Below are 14,472 nucleotides of genomic sequence, written 5' to 3'. Positions count from 1 at the left end.
AATAGACAACTAATATAAACAGTGCTTAACACAAAGTAGTGAGGTAGACGGTAAGGGTAGGTGCTGTTTTAGAAAGAGTTTCAGGAGACAGGGATGAAGAGAGTGTTGGAGAGCTTCCTAGGAGTCCTGGGAAGACTATTATAAACAGAGGGAGTAGTATAAGCATAGCCACTGAAGTGAATCGCTGAGTGTTTGAAGAAAAGGATATCAGAATGGTTAGGAGGATGGTGGTCATGGGTTTGTGGGGCAAGTTAATGTAGTGTTTTATAGGCCATGGAAAGGATTTGGATGTTAAAAATAAATGTGTGATGGGAAATGGAATAATCTGGTTAATATTTTGGCTGGTGTGTGTAGAATTGAATGGATGTGTGTTTGGTGCTAGAGTAGGAATGTTAGCAGAGAGACTCATCTAGTGCAGTAATCCAAGCAAAAGGTAATGGCGGCTGGGACTATGGGTGGCACAGCAGTGATGATGAGAAACGGTTGAGGATATATTTTGGAAGTTTCAGGAATAAATATGCTGATGGGTGGTTGGTTGTAAGGTGTTATAAAAAGAAAAAGAATCAAGGATGACCTCAAGGTTTTTGGTCTGAGAAACTTGGTAAACAAGTCTGCTGAGATGGAGAAGGCAGAGTGGAGAATCATAGGTGTATGAGTAAGATTAAGAGTTCATAGATACCTAGCAGACATCCAAGTGGAGAAACTGACAAGGTAGATTTATATGGGCCTGGTGGGGTTGCAGATATAAATTTGGGTATCATCAGTGTACAGAAGGTATACATGGGCTTAGAGTGAGTGCAGACAGAGAAGAGACCTGAGGCATGACCCCAGAGGCACTCCAGCATTGGGGTGTGGGCAAAAGGAGGAGGATTCAATAAAGGATACTTGGGAAGAGCAGTCTCTGAGGTCACAGGAAAACCAGGAGGTGTGTTTTTCCAGAGGCCAAGTTAAGATAGCTGTTCTGTCGTTCTCGATTTTCTAGATCAGTGGTTCCAACTTGAGTGCGCATTGCAATCATCTGGAGGGCTTTTTAAAACCCAAATTGCTAGGCCCCTCCTCCCAGAGTTTCTGACTCAGTAGGTCTTGAGTTTGGCCCAAGAATTTGCGTTTGGAACAAGCTCTCAGGGGGGGCTCAGGCTGCTTGTCCAGGGACCAAAATGTGAGGACCACTGTTATTCATCAAATATTATCTAACTAGGGTCCGCGGAATATTTGTGATCACTTTGCCCATCCTTTCAATCTTATCCATTCAGTTCTTTGATTTTTTTTAGAAAGTTACAGTTACTGTGCTAGGCACTAGGGGTACAAAAGAATTCAGTGTCAAGAAAAGACTAACATATAAATGTATTACTTACAGCATGATTTGGGAGGTACAGTGTGAGAGGCAAGAGCAAGGCAGGGTGGTGATACAGTGGTGCAGAAGGAGTCAGAGAACATTTAGGATGGAGACTTTGGAAGAGCAGGTGATGTTTTTTTGTTTTTTGTTTTTTTAACATCTTTATTGGAGTATAATTGCTTTACAATGGTGTGTTAGTTTCTGCTGTATAACAAAGTGAACCAGCTATACATATACATATGTTCCCATATCTCTTCCCTCTTGCACCTCCCTGCCACACTCCCTATCCCACCCCTCTAGGTGGTCACAAAGCACAGAGCTGATCTCCCTGTGCTACGCGGCTGCTTCCCACTGGCTATCTATTTTACGTTTGGTAGTGTATATATGTCCATGCCACTCTCTCACTTTGTCACATCTTACCCTTCCCCCTCCCCATATCTTCAAGTCCATTCTCTAATAGGTCTGTGTCTTTATTCCCGTCTTTTTAACTTAGTCCTGAGTAAGGGTTCTTTAGGCAGTCAGAGGGAAATGCATTCCAGGGATTTGTATGCACAAAGACAGGGAGGCGTGAATAGGCATGGTGTGTTCCTGAGATTCAGGACATTGGGAGGAAGCTGTTTAGTGAGCTTTAGGGATTGGAAGGGCAGGGGACGGGGATGAGGCTAGACTTAGGCAGATGTGTATCATTTGTATTTGCTCCATTGTTTAGCTTCTTCTCAATATTCCATTAAGTTTGGAGTTTATAGATATAAACAATGATATTTAATTGAAAACCGATATGGATTAAACCATTAGGGATGTCCCAATCGGAGATTTTAATTTCTCATGCACTTAAAGTGGTTTCCTTCAGAAGTGATATAAAAAGCAACACTAACATACTGTATGATTCCATTTATATGAAATATCCAGTATAGGGAAATGCAGAGAGACAGAAAGAAAGACCGAAAGTGGTTGCCAGAGGCAGGGGAGGAGGGAACTGGAAAGTGACTAGTTAAATTGGTACAGAATCTCCTTCAGGGCTGATGAAAATTTAAAAAAAATTTTATTTTATATTGGAGTATAGTTGATTTACAATGTTGTGTGATGATGAAAATATTTTGAAATGATAGCAGTGATGGTTTCATGCCATTGTGAATCTACTAAATGCTACCAAATTATACTTTGAAATGGCTAATTTTGTGTTCTGTGAATTTCATCTCAAAAATATATTGGCACAATAACACAAGATTTAAATGCAATATTCAAAAGTAAAGTAATGTGCTGTCAAGAATGCAGATTGGGACAGTTCTAATTTTCACATATATCTAGAGAGAAATGTCAGGCAATTTGACCTTACTATGTAAAGGCTGTTTATCATTAACCTGGTTGAACACTAGAAAAGGAATTTTTGATGAATAAAGCAAAGCAACTGACACACAAGTTTCAGAAGCTTAGATAATTTAAATGAAGACAAATTTTCTCTTTTTGGATGACATTTACTGACTGGAAAGTCTGTATTGTTATCTTGAGGATTAATGTCTTAAAATGGCATTGCATTGTTGAAGGTACTGTTTTTCATGTGATTCATAACTGCAAAAAACTTCAGTTCAATATTGCAAATGTATAAATTGATTAAAGTCAGAGTATCTCAGCATATAAATTACTCCCTAGAGGAAAGCATTCATTTTTAGATTAGATATTATTATAAAATGAAAAAATTACAATGCTTTAAAATTATGGGCAAACATGTCCATAAACTTATCCTATACTTACACAACTATTATTATCTTGTGTATTCCATTACAACTTTTAAAAATAGGATTCTTTTAAAAAGGATCTTATTTTTGGTCCTCGGAGGCAGAGACCTGAGTTTATCATGCTTTCTGTCATAGCAGAGTACATCAGTGGTCTGTTCAAGGCCTCTCTCATTTTATTTTATCTTTCTTCTTCATTTTCATCCCTACTCCAATTTCACATCCCCTTAGTTATTCTATTCTTTAATCTATGTTCATTGAGTTGTATACATACACACATTTTGGAAATATATATTGTGCTGTTTTGTTTATCTGTGCTTTTACTTTATATAAATGGTATCATTCAGATCTCATTCACTCCACCTGTATTTTTAAGGTACTTTCTTCATAGCGCTATCCTCTGTGCTTTTCAACTCCCCTTTTGAGTTTTTTATTTCAACGATTGTATTTTTCATACTCAGAATCTCCAGATTCTGGCTCCTTGGGATTCTGTTCCTGGTTCTTGTTTGTAACATTCTGTTTTGTTTCTTTGTGGATAAATATTTTATTAAAATTTTATTTTACTTAAAATTCTTATTTTAACCAATCCATTAATTTGGCTTCTTCTACCACAGAGTGTTGCATTTGTTGTCTTTCTTCTATAGAACTTGTGCTCCTCCTGTTGAATTTAGGGAGTAGGTTCCAGGGAGATACGGTAGGGTGGGGAGCCTCTGATCTTGCCATCTGGGCTAGACCATGCCCTCTTTACATCCCTTCCTCCCCAACGCTTGATTTTGCCTTACCTCTCAACGACCCACTGTCTCTCTCCCTCAGGGCACAGTTCTTTCCCGATGATTGCTTGTCTTGGATAAAATCACCTAGACCAGTGATTCTATAATTTTAGTGTGCATCAGAATCATCAGTCATGCTTGTTAAAACATAGAATGCTGGGCCCAACTCCCCAGACTTTCTGGTACAGTAAGTTTGCGATGGAGAAGAGTATTTACATTTCTAAGAAGTTACCAGTTGACACCATCCTTGGGCTGACCGTGGTGGACGTTTTGAGGGCAACCGACCCACAGCCTGTGCACCCCATACCACCTCCTGTGGAAGCTTAAGCTGTCTGTGTAGCTTTCTCCCTTTGTCTCATAACCATGTCCACCAAGGAGAATGTTAATTCGCCAGCTGCCTGCCTTAACAGATACAAGAACAAGGGGAAAGACAGTACAGAAATGAGGCAGCACCAAATAGAAGTTAATGTGGAGCTGAGGAAAGCTAAGAAGGATGACCAGATGCTGAAAGGAGAAATGTCAGCTCTTTTCCTGATGACGCTACTTCTCTACTGCAAGAAAACCGCAACAACCAGGGCACTGTAAATTGGTCTGTTGATGACACTGTCAAAGGCATAAATAGCAACAATTTGGAAAGCCAGCTCCAAGCTACTCAAGCTGCCAGGAAAGTGCTTTCTAGGAAAGAACAGCCCCCCATAGACAACATAATCTGGGCTGGTTTGATTACAAAATTTGTGTCCTTCTTGGGCAGAACTGATTGTAGTCCCATTCAGTTTGAATCCGCTTGGGCCTTCAGTAACATTGCTTCCGGGACATCAGAACAGACCAAGGTTGTGATAGATGGAGGTGCCATCCCAGCATTCGTTTCTCTGTTGGCATCTTCCCACACTTACATCAGTGAACAAGGCTGTATGGGCTCTAGGAAACATTGCAGATGATGGTTCAGTTTTCCAAGACCCAGTTATCAAGTATGGTGCAGTTGACCCACTGTTGGCACTTCTGGTGGGTCCTGATATGTCATCTTTAGGATGTGGTTACTTACATAATCTTACCTGGACACTTCAAATCTTTGTCGCAACAAGAATCCTGCACCCCCCTTAGATGCTGTTGAGCAGATTCTTCCTCCTTCAGGTCATCTCCTGCATCATGATGATCCAGAAGTATTAGCTGATATCTGCTGGGCTATTTCCTACCTTACTAATGGTCCAAATGAACCAATTGAAATGGTTGTGAAAACTGGGGTTGTACCCAAACTTGTGAAGCTTTTAGGAGCTACTGAATTGCCAATCGTGACTCCTGCGCAAAGAGCCATAGGGAATATTGTCAATGGGGCAGATGAACAGACTCAGGTTGTAATAGATGCAGGAGCACTGCTAACAAACTCCAAAACTAATATTCAGAAGGAAGCTATGTGGACAACGTCAAACATCATGGCTGGCCACAGGACCAGATACAAGTTGTAAATCATGGATTAGTCCCATTCCTTGTTGGCATTCTCTCTAAGGCAGACTTTAAGACGCAAAAGGAAGCTGTATGGGCTGTGACCAACTATACACGTGGTGGAACAGTTGAGCAGATTATATACCTTGTTCATAATAGAGCCGTTGATGAACCTCCTAACTGTGAAAGATACCAAAATTAATCTTGTTATTCTGGATGCCATTTCAAATATCTTTCAGGCTGCTAAGAAACTAGGCAAAACTGAGAAACTTAGTATAATGATTGAAGAATGTGGAGGTTTGGACAAAATTTAAGCTCTACAGAACCATGAAAATGAGTCTGTGTACAAAGCTTCATTAAACCTGATTGAGAAGTATTTCTCTGTGGAGGAAGAGGAAGATCAAAATGTTGTGCCAGAAACTACCTCTGAAGGCTATACATTCCAAGTTCAGGATGGCACTGCTGGGACCTTCAACTTTTAGATTGTACATCTGAGGCATAAAGTTGTTTGCTGTGTACTACGTTTGGTATAAGTTTGTCTTACTGTTTCTCTACTAAGAACTCTTTTTAAATGTGGTTTGTTATTGTAGCGCTTTTTACAATGAAACTATACTTGAACAGTTCCAAACTGTACATACTGTATGAAGCTTCTCCTCTCAATGGGTTTCTTATTTCTATGTGGAATTTCGTATCTTGTAGTGTCCTGTAAATAAAGATTAAATTCCACCCTTTACTTCAAAGAAAAAAAAAGAAGAAGAAGTTACCAGTTGATGCTGATGCTGCCAATCAGGAACCAAGTTTTGAGAGCTGCTGACTTAATGGGATAAAAGGAGAAGTAAACTAATAATTAGGTGTTGGCCCACCTACGTGCACCTCTTGTTTTCTGCTTCTCCTCACTAGTTCCAGGATCCATCCCTGCCTGGATATTACCCTGAAGCTTCTATTTAGCTCTGGCTGATCCTGGCTGGCTCCTACTGCCTATGATCCAGGACTATGTGAGGTAGCATCAAAGCCCAAACAAGGAAGTTCTCCTCAATCTATTCCCATGATCATGGTTTTGGACCCTCTTCTGTTCTGGGTTGCCCTTCTCCTCTTCCCTCATTACCCCCACCTGACTGGGACCCAACCAACTTGTTTCCTTAGAGGTTTCTGACAGTTATATGTTTAAAAATTTTTTGATGTATTTACTTTTGGCTAATAAAAATTGTATATATTTAAGGTATATAGCATGATGTTTTGATATATGTATAAAATGTGAAATGATTACCACAAACTAATTAACATATCCATCAATCTTCCATAGTTACTATTTTTTTGTGTTGAGAACACCTGAGATTTTCTCTCTTAGCAATTTCAAGTATACAATACATTATTATTATTGTCATCATGCTGTACATTAGGTCCCCAAACTTGTTTATCTTGTAACTGAAATTTTGTATCTTGTGATCAATATCTCCCCTTTTCCCTCCTCCCCCCAGACTCTGGTATCTACCATTCTACTCTCTGTTACTATGAGCTCAACTTTTTTTTTTTAAGATTACATATATAAGTGAGATCATGCAATATTTGTCTCGATTATTTCATTTAGCATAATGTCCTCCAGTCTCATCCATTTTGTCACAAATGGCAGGATTTACTTTCTAAAAGGCAGAATAATAATCAATTGTATATACATACCAAATTTTCTTTACCTGTTCATCTGTTGATGGACACTTAGGTTGTTTCACATCTTGGCTATTGTGAATAATGCTGCAGTAAACATGGGAGCACAGATGTCTCTTTGAAATATTTTATTTTCTCTGGATATATACCCAGAGTGAGATTGCTGGATCATATGGTACTTCTATTTTTGAGGAACTTCCTTACTGTTTTCCATAATGGTTGTACCAATTTACATTCTTACCAACAGTGTACAAGGGTTCCCTTTTCTCCATATTATTACCAATACTTGTTGTCTTTTGCCTTTTTTTTTTTTTTTAAAGATTTATTTATTGATTGATTGATTGCTATGTTGGGTCTTCGTTTCTGTGCGAGGGCTTTCTCTAGTTGCGGCAAGCGGGGGCCATTCTTCATCGCAGTGCGCGGGCCTCTCACTATCGCGGCCTCTCTTGTTGCGGAGCACAGGCTCCAGATGCGCAGGCTCAGTAGTTGTGGCTCACGGGCCTAGTTGCTCCGCGGCATGTGGGATCTTCCCAGACCAGGGCTCGAACCCGTGTCCCCTGCATTAGCAGGCAGATTCTCAACCACTGCGCCACCAGGGAAGCCCTTGTCTTTTGATAATAGCCGTTCTAACAGGTGTGAGGTGATATCTCACTGTGGTTTTGATTTGCCTTTCCCAGATGATTAGTGATGTTGAGCATCTTTTCATATACCTATAGGCCATTTATATGTCTTCTTTAGCAAAATGTCTATTTAGGGATTTTTGCACATTTTTAAGTTGAGTTATTGGGATTTTTTGATATTGAGTTGTATGAGTTCCTTACATATTTTGGATGTTAACCCCTCATCAAATATTGATTTGTAACTATGTTCTCCCATTCAATAGGCTGCCCTCTCAATTTGTTAACTGTTTCATTGCCTTGAGGAGGTTTTTAGTTTGACATAGTTCCACTTGTTCATTTTTGCTTTTGTTGCCTGTGCTTTTGGTGTCAGATACAAAAATTAATCACCAAGACCAGCGTCAAGGAGCTTAATCCCTATATTTTCTTCTAGGAGTTTTATGGATTCAGGTCTTGTATTTAAGTCTTTAATCCACTTTGAGTTCATTTTTGTATATGGTGTAAGATAAGGATCCAATTTCATTCTTTTGCAGGTAGATATCCAGTTTTCCCAACACCATTTATTGAATAAACTATCCTTTCTCCATTGTATATTCTTTGTGTCTTTGTCAAAAATTAGTGGACTGTATATGTGTGGGTTTATGTGATCTCTTTGCTGTTCCATTGGTCCATTTGTCTATTTTAATGTCAGTGCCATAGTGCTTTGATTACTATAGTTTTGTAGCATAAAGTCAGGAGATGTGATATCTCCAAATTTTTTGTTCTTGCTTAAGATTTCTTTAACTATTTTGGGGTCTTTTCTGGTTCCATATGAATTTAGGATTGGTTTTTCCATTTCTATAAAAATTCCATTGGAATCTTGATGGGGGTTGCATTGAATCTATAGATCGTTTTGGGTAGCGTGGACATTTTGACAATATTAAATCTTCCAATCAACGAACATGAGCTATCTTTCCATTATTTGTATTTTCTTTGATTTCTTTCATCAGTGTTTTATAGTTTTCAGCAAACAAATCTTTCATGTCCTTGGTTAAAATTTATTTCTAAATATTTTATTTTACTTTTTTGTTGTTATTGTAAATGGGATTATCTTCTTAATGCCTCTTTTGGATAGTTTGTTGTTAGTGTATAGAAACACAACTGATTTTTGTATGTTGATTTTGTATCCTAAATGTTACTGAATTCATTTATTAGTTTTAATAGTTATTTGATGTATAAGATCATGTCATCTGCATGATGTTCTGAGATCCACTCATCTCCCTCTTCTTTGTGCAGCTTCTCTAGGGTCAAGCACAGGTGCAAAGCCAGCATCCTGTGGTAGATTGCTATCTTGTCTGGCCTTCTAATATTTTTATGTATTTTTTAAACGTAACACACACCTGTAGATTTGTGATGTTTTATTGTCTACCTAGCACCGGTCATTTTAAGGTTTATAGTTATGACACATAATGAGTGTAATGATTTCAGAATACTGTAATATTATATTGCTTGGATAAATTATAATTTATTAATTATCCCCTAATGTTGGACATTTGGAATGCTTTCCATTGTCCCAACATGAGTAATAGCATTAAATGTATTAACTTTTTATACCTACAAAAGTATTTTTGGATACTTTCCTTTTTTTGTTGTTGTTTCCCTGTATTGTGAAAGAGTTAAGGCAGCTTTCAGAAGTGCTTTAAGTTCTGGGAGAATCTGCCTCTTTGTGTCTGATTCATTTTCTGAGTGGGTGGTGTACTGCTTTAACCTTGTCACTGACAGGAAAGTTCAGATTTTATACTGTAAAAAGAGAAGAGGTCTGTCCTTGCAGTTCTCTTTGACTGAAGTGTTTGCTTTTAGACAATGATTGTACACACTCTTCCATCAACACGCTGGTACTTGCTAGCGTCAGTTCTCCTTTGAATTGAAATAGCAATTTCCTTTGTTCATCTGGACTATTTTTAAACTACGGCAGCTCTTATTTAAAAGCCACAGGTTGTGTTCCAGATTAACCCTGTCCAAATTTGGTAATGATGATTATACCATCGAGGGCAATCAAAATAATCAAATGAAGGAAAAGCACTTATTTTCTAACTTATTTGGCTAAAATGAATGTTCAGATAACATGACTTTAGTTTTTATATAAACCCATAGCATTTTGGTAAGCAACTTCTGAAAATAGGTTAATGAATCATCATGGGAGGAAACTTGAGAATCTTTGATTTAAAAAGGAACGTTAGCAGTCATTTAAGTCAATCTACCACACAAAAGAAAAGCTCATCTACAGGATGTGTGATGGTCTATAAGTTTTTGATTAAACCCCTTCCATGACTAGATTACCACCTTATCAGTCAGACCATTTATTGACATTTTTGGATAGCTGTAATTAAAAGTTCTCCTTTTATTTTTTTCTTGAATTGAAACCTGTCTTTTTAACATCTACATAAAGATACACTGACTTCCCTTTGTGCCATACAGAAAAAGGTGTATATCTCATTATCGTAGTCTTCTGAATATTTGAAGATATCTAGATGGTTTCCTGTTAGTGTTCTCTTCTCTCTTATTTAGGATAAATGTCCTTAGACCATGCAGGCTTTTTTTTTTCCCCTTAAACTTTAAGATGATGATGTCTATATCCCTAATCATCTCAAACACTTTCCTGGATATTTTGCAATTTGTCCATGTTCTTAAAATAAGGATTGTGGAGCAGAAAATAGTGGCTCACAGACACAGTGGAACCACCTCACATTTTTGTGATCTTGACTTGAGATATTTCCTTTACAAATATCTATCTTAGAGACTTCCTCCAAAGTTTATTATCATGTAGGATTTCCCTGTGATATACCTATAGGTACATATTATTTCCAACAGTTTTATTCTTGAACATAGTCACCAAGAAATGGCACCTTACTTCTGAGAATTAGGTGTAAAATTGGTAATTATTAAGCTCTTTTATAAGGGCTATCTCATAAAGCCACATTGCTTCCAATAGGAAATATGGTTTGTAGTAATAGATGAAAAAACATTATCGTTTACACTTGAGAGCTAATCTTTAATCGCAGCTTGAATTTCATGGCTCATGTTGGGAGAAAATAAAATCAAAATAAGAATTTGTCAGTACACTATAACTGGCAATAGGCAGTGTTTTGTGCCTAGAAGATTTGTGGTATAATTATTTTTTAAAGCATATTAGACTTAGACTAAAAGGGATCTTACACATCATACTGTCTTAATTGTGCAAGTGACTGGCCACTCATTTATCTCAACTATCTGGGAATCATTTGTGTTTTGATAGGTTATTCGAGAGGTGATTCTACTCTTTTCTTTTCTTTATTTCTTTCTGTTTTTCTAATTCCTACCCTACACAGAAAATTGTTTTCATCATTTTGAACATCTTGATTAGATTCAATCAGCCTATTTAATAGAAAACAAAACCAGTTAATGTTTAATGACATTTATTATCAAGTTAACCACAAGAGTCAATCTAGCAATTCCCTAAAAGCATAATAATAAAAATCTGTAGTATACATAGTAGTGTGTCTTTTTTATATGATGAATTACGTTTTCAGATTTTTTAAATTGTGTAATTTACACACAAGTATAATGTTTTATATATATATATATATACACACACATGTGTATATGTGTGTGTGTGTGTATACATATCCATCCCACATAATCTCGTTGAAGAAATAAATATTATTAGTGTTTAAAGACACCTTACCCCCAATGTGTACACCTCCTGATTTAGCCCTCTTCCCAACAATTGCCCAGTCCAAAATGCAATCTTAGCTTTTGTGATAATCACTCCTTTACTTTTATGTTTTTACTATCTCAGTATGTATCCATAGGCAATACTTTACTTAATTTTGTCTATTTTGGGCCTGGGTATAAATACCATCATATTTTATACATTTTTCTGTGGCTTACTGCTTTTGTTCAACACTATGTTTAACACATCCATATGGATATATGCAGCATGTTTCATTTATTTTTACCACTGTATGGTAAAAACATGTACTGCTGTATGTATTACAATTTATTTATTCAACTTACTATTGATATACCATCAGGTTATTTCCAGTTTTTGCTTTGTTTGTTTTTGTTTTTATCTATTAAAGACAATGCTGTTAGAAATACTTTTTAATATGTCAACTGGTGCACAGGTGCAGGAGATTTCCCACCATTTAAATCTAAAAATGGAGGTGCTGGATTGTAAGGTATGTGAATGTTCAGCTATACCACATCAGGCCAAACTATTTTCAAAGTAATTATATCAGCCATGTATGAAAGTTCTTCTTATCCCGTATCCTTGCAAATACTTGATGTTGTCAGACTTTAAAAGTTTTTGCCAACCTGGAGGATGTGCTCCGTACTTCCTTGTGATTTTAATTTGCAAATCTCTGATTACTAATGAAATTGAGCCTGTTTTCAAAGGTCTGTTTGAGTGTCCTTTATTTTTGAAGTGCCTGATTAGACTGTATTTTTCCTTTGTAACTCATAGACTTAAAAATAATATTTTTGATATTAGTCATTTATTATTATGCATGCTGCAAACACCCTTTACTAATAGAATTTTTAGTACATTAAATTTTTTTTGAATTGAAGTTCTTAATTTTAATACAATTGAATATACCAGTCTTTTCTTTTTTTTGGTCAGCATGTATTTAATTTTGAGTTCTGTTTAAAAATTTTTTCTTCTCTACCTTGAGGGCATGAAAATAATTTTTTCTAAAAGGTTTACTGCTTTGCCTTCAACTATTATGTTTTTGAACAGCAGGAAACATATCTACCAGTGGTAAGTATGGACAAATTAAAAACAAATATTTCCATGTCTTCATCCTAAACATAGGATATTTGGTATTTATGGAAGAGATGTACTGTTCTGTTTAGTGCTTGAAAACCAATTTTTAAATTATATAACTTGTCTCTGACGTTTTTTTTTTTTTTTTGCTTCTTTATGTTTAATTGCTTAGAGACAAACTGAAGCAAATATCTGATTCTTTTAATATGTATTGTTATATTTCACAGTACCAGATAATTTCTGGAAAGTGCTAGAAATGGTAGCCCCAAACCGTGCAGAACACCTGCTTCCCTGAAGATTCCAGAAGACACCACTCAGGCATACACAAACCCTTTCTAAAGTCACATTAACAGCTAGAACATATGACAACCGAGTGTCACTATCAGAAGGAAATTCCTTCTTTTTTAAACTTTCTATTCAGGTGATGATAAATAATCCCCTTTTAGCATAAAAATGTAAAATGAACATTTAAGTTCATGAAAATATTCCTCATAAGAGGTTTAGTTTGGTCTCTTGCTTTCTGGTGTTGTGTCTAAGAAGTCTGTATAACCCAACGTCAAAAACATTTACTCCTATGTTTTCTTCTTGGAGTTTTGATAAAGAACACCAAAGCCATCCCAAATCTGGTGAACTAAGCTGATATATAATTCCATAATGGCTGTGGATCACCCTTTTTCCTTAGGAAGTGAAGTCTCTATTACTCTAGGCTATGCAGAGGATGACCAAGGGTGGCGGGGGGAGGGGGGACAAGATATGTTTATATTCAGTCTCTTTGCTCAGGAGTTTTTTTTTTTTTTCCTCCCCGAGGCTATATTTCAAGGATTTCTTGAGGCCTGTGATAATACAAGGCTCTAGAGAACCAGTTTTTATGACTAGATTGGACCGAGTGAAGACAAGGAAACAGCTATGGTTCTGTCTTTATGGAGGAAGGCCCCTTTTAATCATCCTTTTCGTGCAAGATATGTCTAACTCTTGGGTCACAGAGATACATTTTACCCAGACCTAGTTTTCTGTATGGCTTAGGGCTATGGATTTTCCAAATCTATCAGGGTTATATCTGGTCCTGTGTTACCTGCCTGGGGAAGCAGCTTTAGTCAGCCTTCTTGGCCAGAGTGTACCCAGCTCATGCCAATTATGCAGAGTCAATCCAGGTATGTCAAAAAAGTAATAGATTCCAGAGGATTTGAGAGCTTAGCGTGTGGGATCCAAGCCTGGGAAACCAGCAAGCTGAGCAGGAGTAAGCTCTGGAGGTCAGAGCTTCCCGGTGAGTTCAGATGCATGGTTACAGGAGAGTCTCCTTTGGTCCATCTCAAGGAGGGGATTTAATGTTTTTCTTCTCATAAATAAGCTTCTGGACTTCAGGAGTTTTAGTCCAAATGTCACAGAATTGCTTGTGACTGGTTCCTGGCTGCACTGGGAACAGCTGTGCCGAGTTGCCTTGTATCAGGAAGCCTGCTGGGCAGTTTATCCAAATGTCCCCCAAGGAAGACAGAGGTCTGGGAAGTAAGTGATTATGTGGGCCTTATATTAGTGTTGGAGTGAAGTGCAGCCAGGAGCCAGCTCACATTTATGTTCATTCAGAGAGAATGGACCATTCCTAGGAATTGTTCAGTCTGGAAATAAGTTTAAGTGTGAGAAAATCATTCCGTATTCATTTCATAGATTTATGCCGGTCCTTGTATCAGAGCTGGCAAACTTGGGGGTTTGAGAGATGACTTAAAGCCTATTTGTGAGCTTTGTCCAAACCTGGGTGACTGTAGGCCTATTATTTTGGGCAACGGGTTTTCCACAGCCATCCTGGAAGGGCTGCAGCAGGGTGTTGTCATTGGAAGTCAATAGGTGTGGTTAGAGGTTAAGGGGAAGGGAGAAGAGGCCAGTAAAAATGACTTCAGTCCACTCCTCTTCCCATCTGGCTTTCAAATGGAATCTGTGTCTCCCAAAATAGTCTAACAAATTTGGGGTATTAGATTTTTTTCTCTCCCTTGCTTGGAAATTCTGGCTTCTGGCTCTTAGGCTTCTTAGGGAGTGAAATTTCCTTTACATAAAGTGTGTGTGTGGCTTTGAATCTAACCTAGATCTCTCTTCTCCAGGTGTTTTTTTCAGTAGATTCTCTCTCTTCCTTCATTCAGCT

The 14,472-nt window shown here is 37.5% G+C and overlaps 1 pseudogene across 1 annotated transcript; it reads left to right on the top strand.

Moving 5' to 3' along the window:
- The first annotated feature begins 298 nt into the window (after nt 1–298).
- LOC309615077 (importin subunit alpha-1 pseudogene) lies at nt 299–6,118 on the top strand (annotated as a pseudogene). The gene has a single exon. The product of its transcript is annotated as an importin subunit alpha-1 pseudogene (transcript).
- Nucleotides 6,119–14,472: the final 8,354 nt, after the last annotated feature.

Source organism: Balaenoptera borealis (assembly GCF_965194805.1).
Source record: "Balaenoptera borealis genome assembly, chromosome: 17".
In the NCBI taxonomy this organism is placed as follows: Eukaryota; Metazoa; Chordata; class Mammalia; order Artiodactyla; family Balaenopteridae; genus Balaenoptera; species Balaenoptera borealis.
This window is presented reverse-complemented; position numbering and strand designations above follow the sequence as displayed.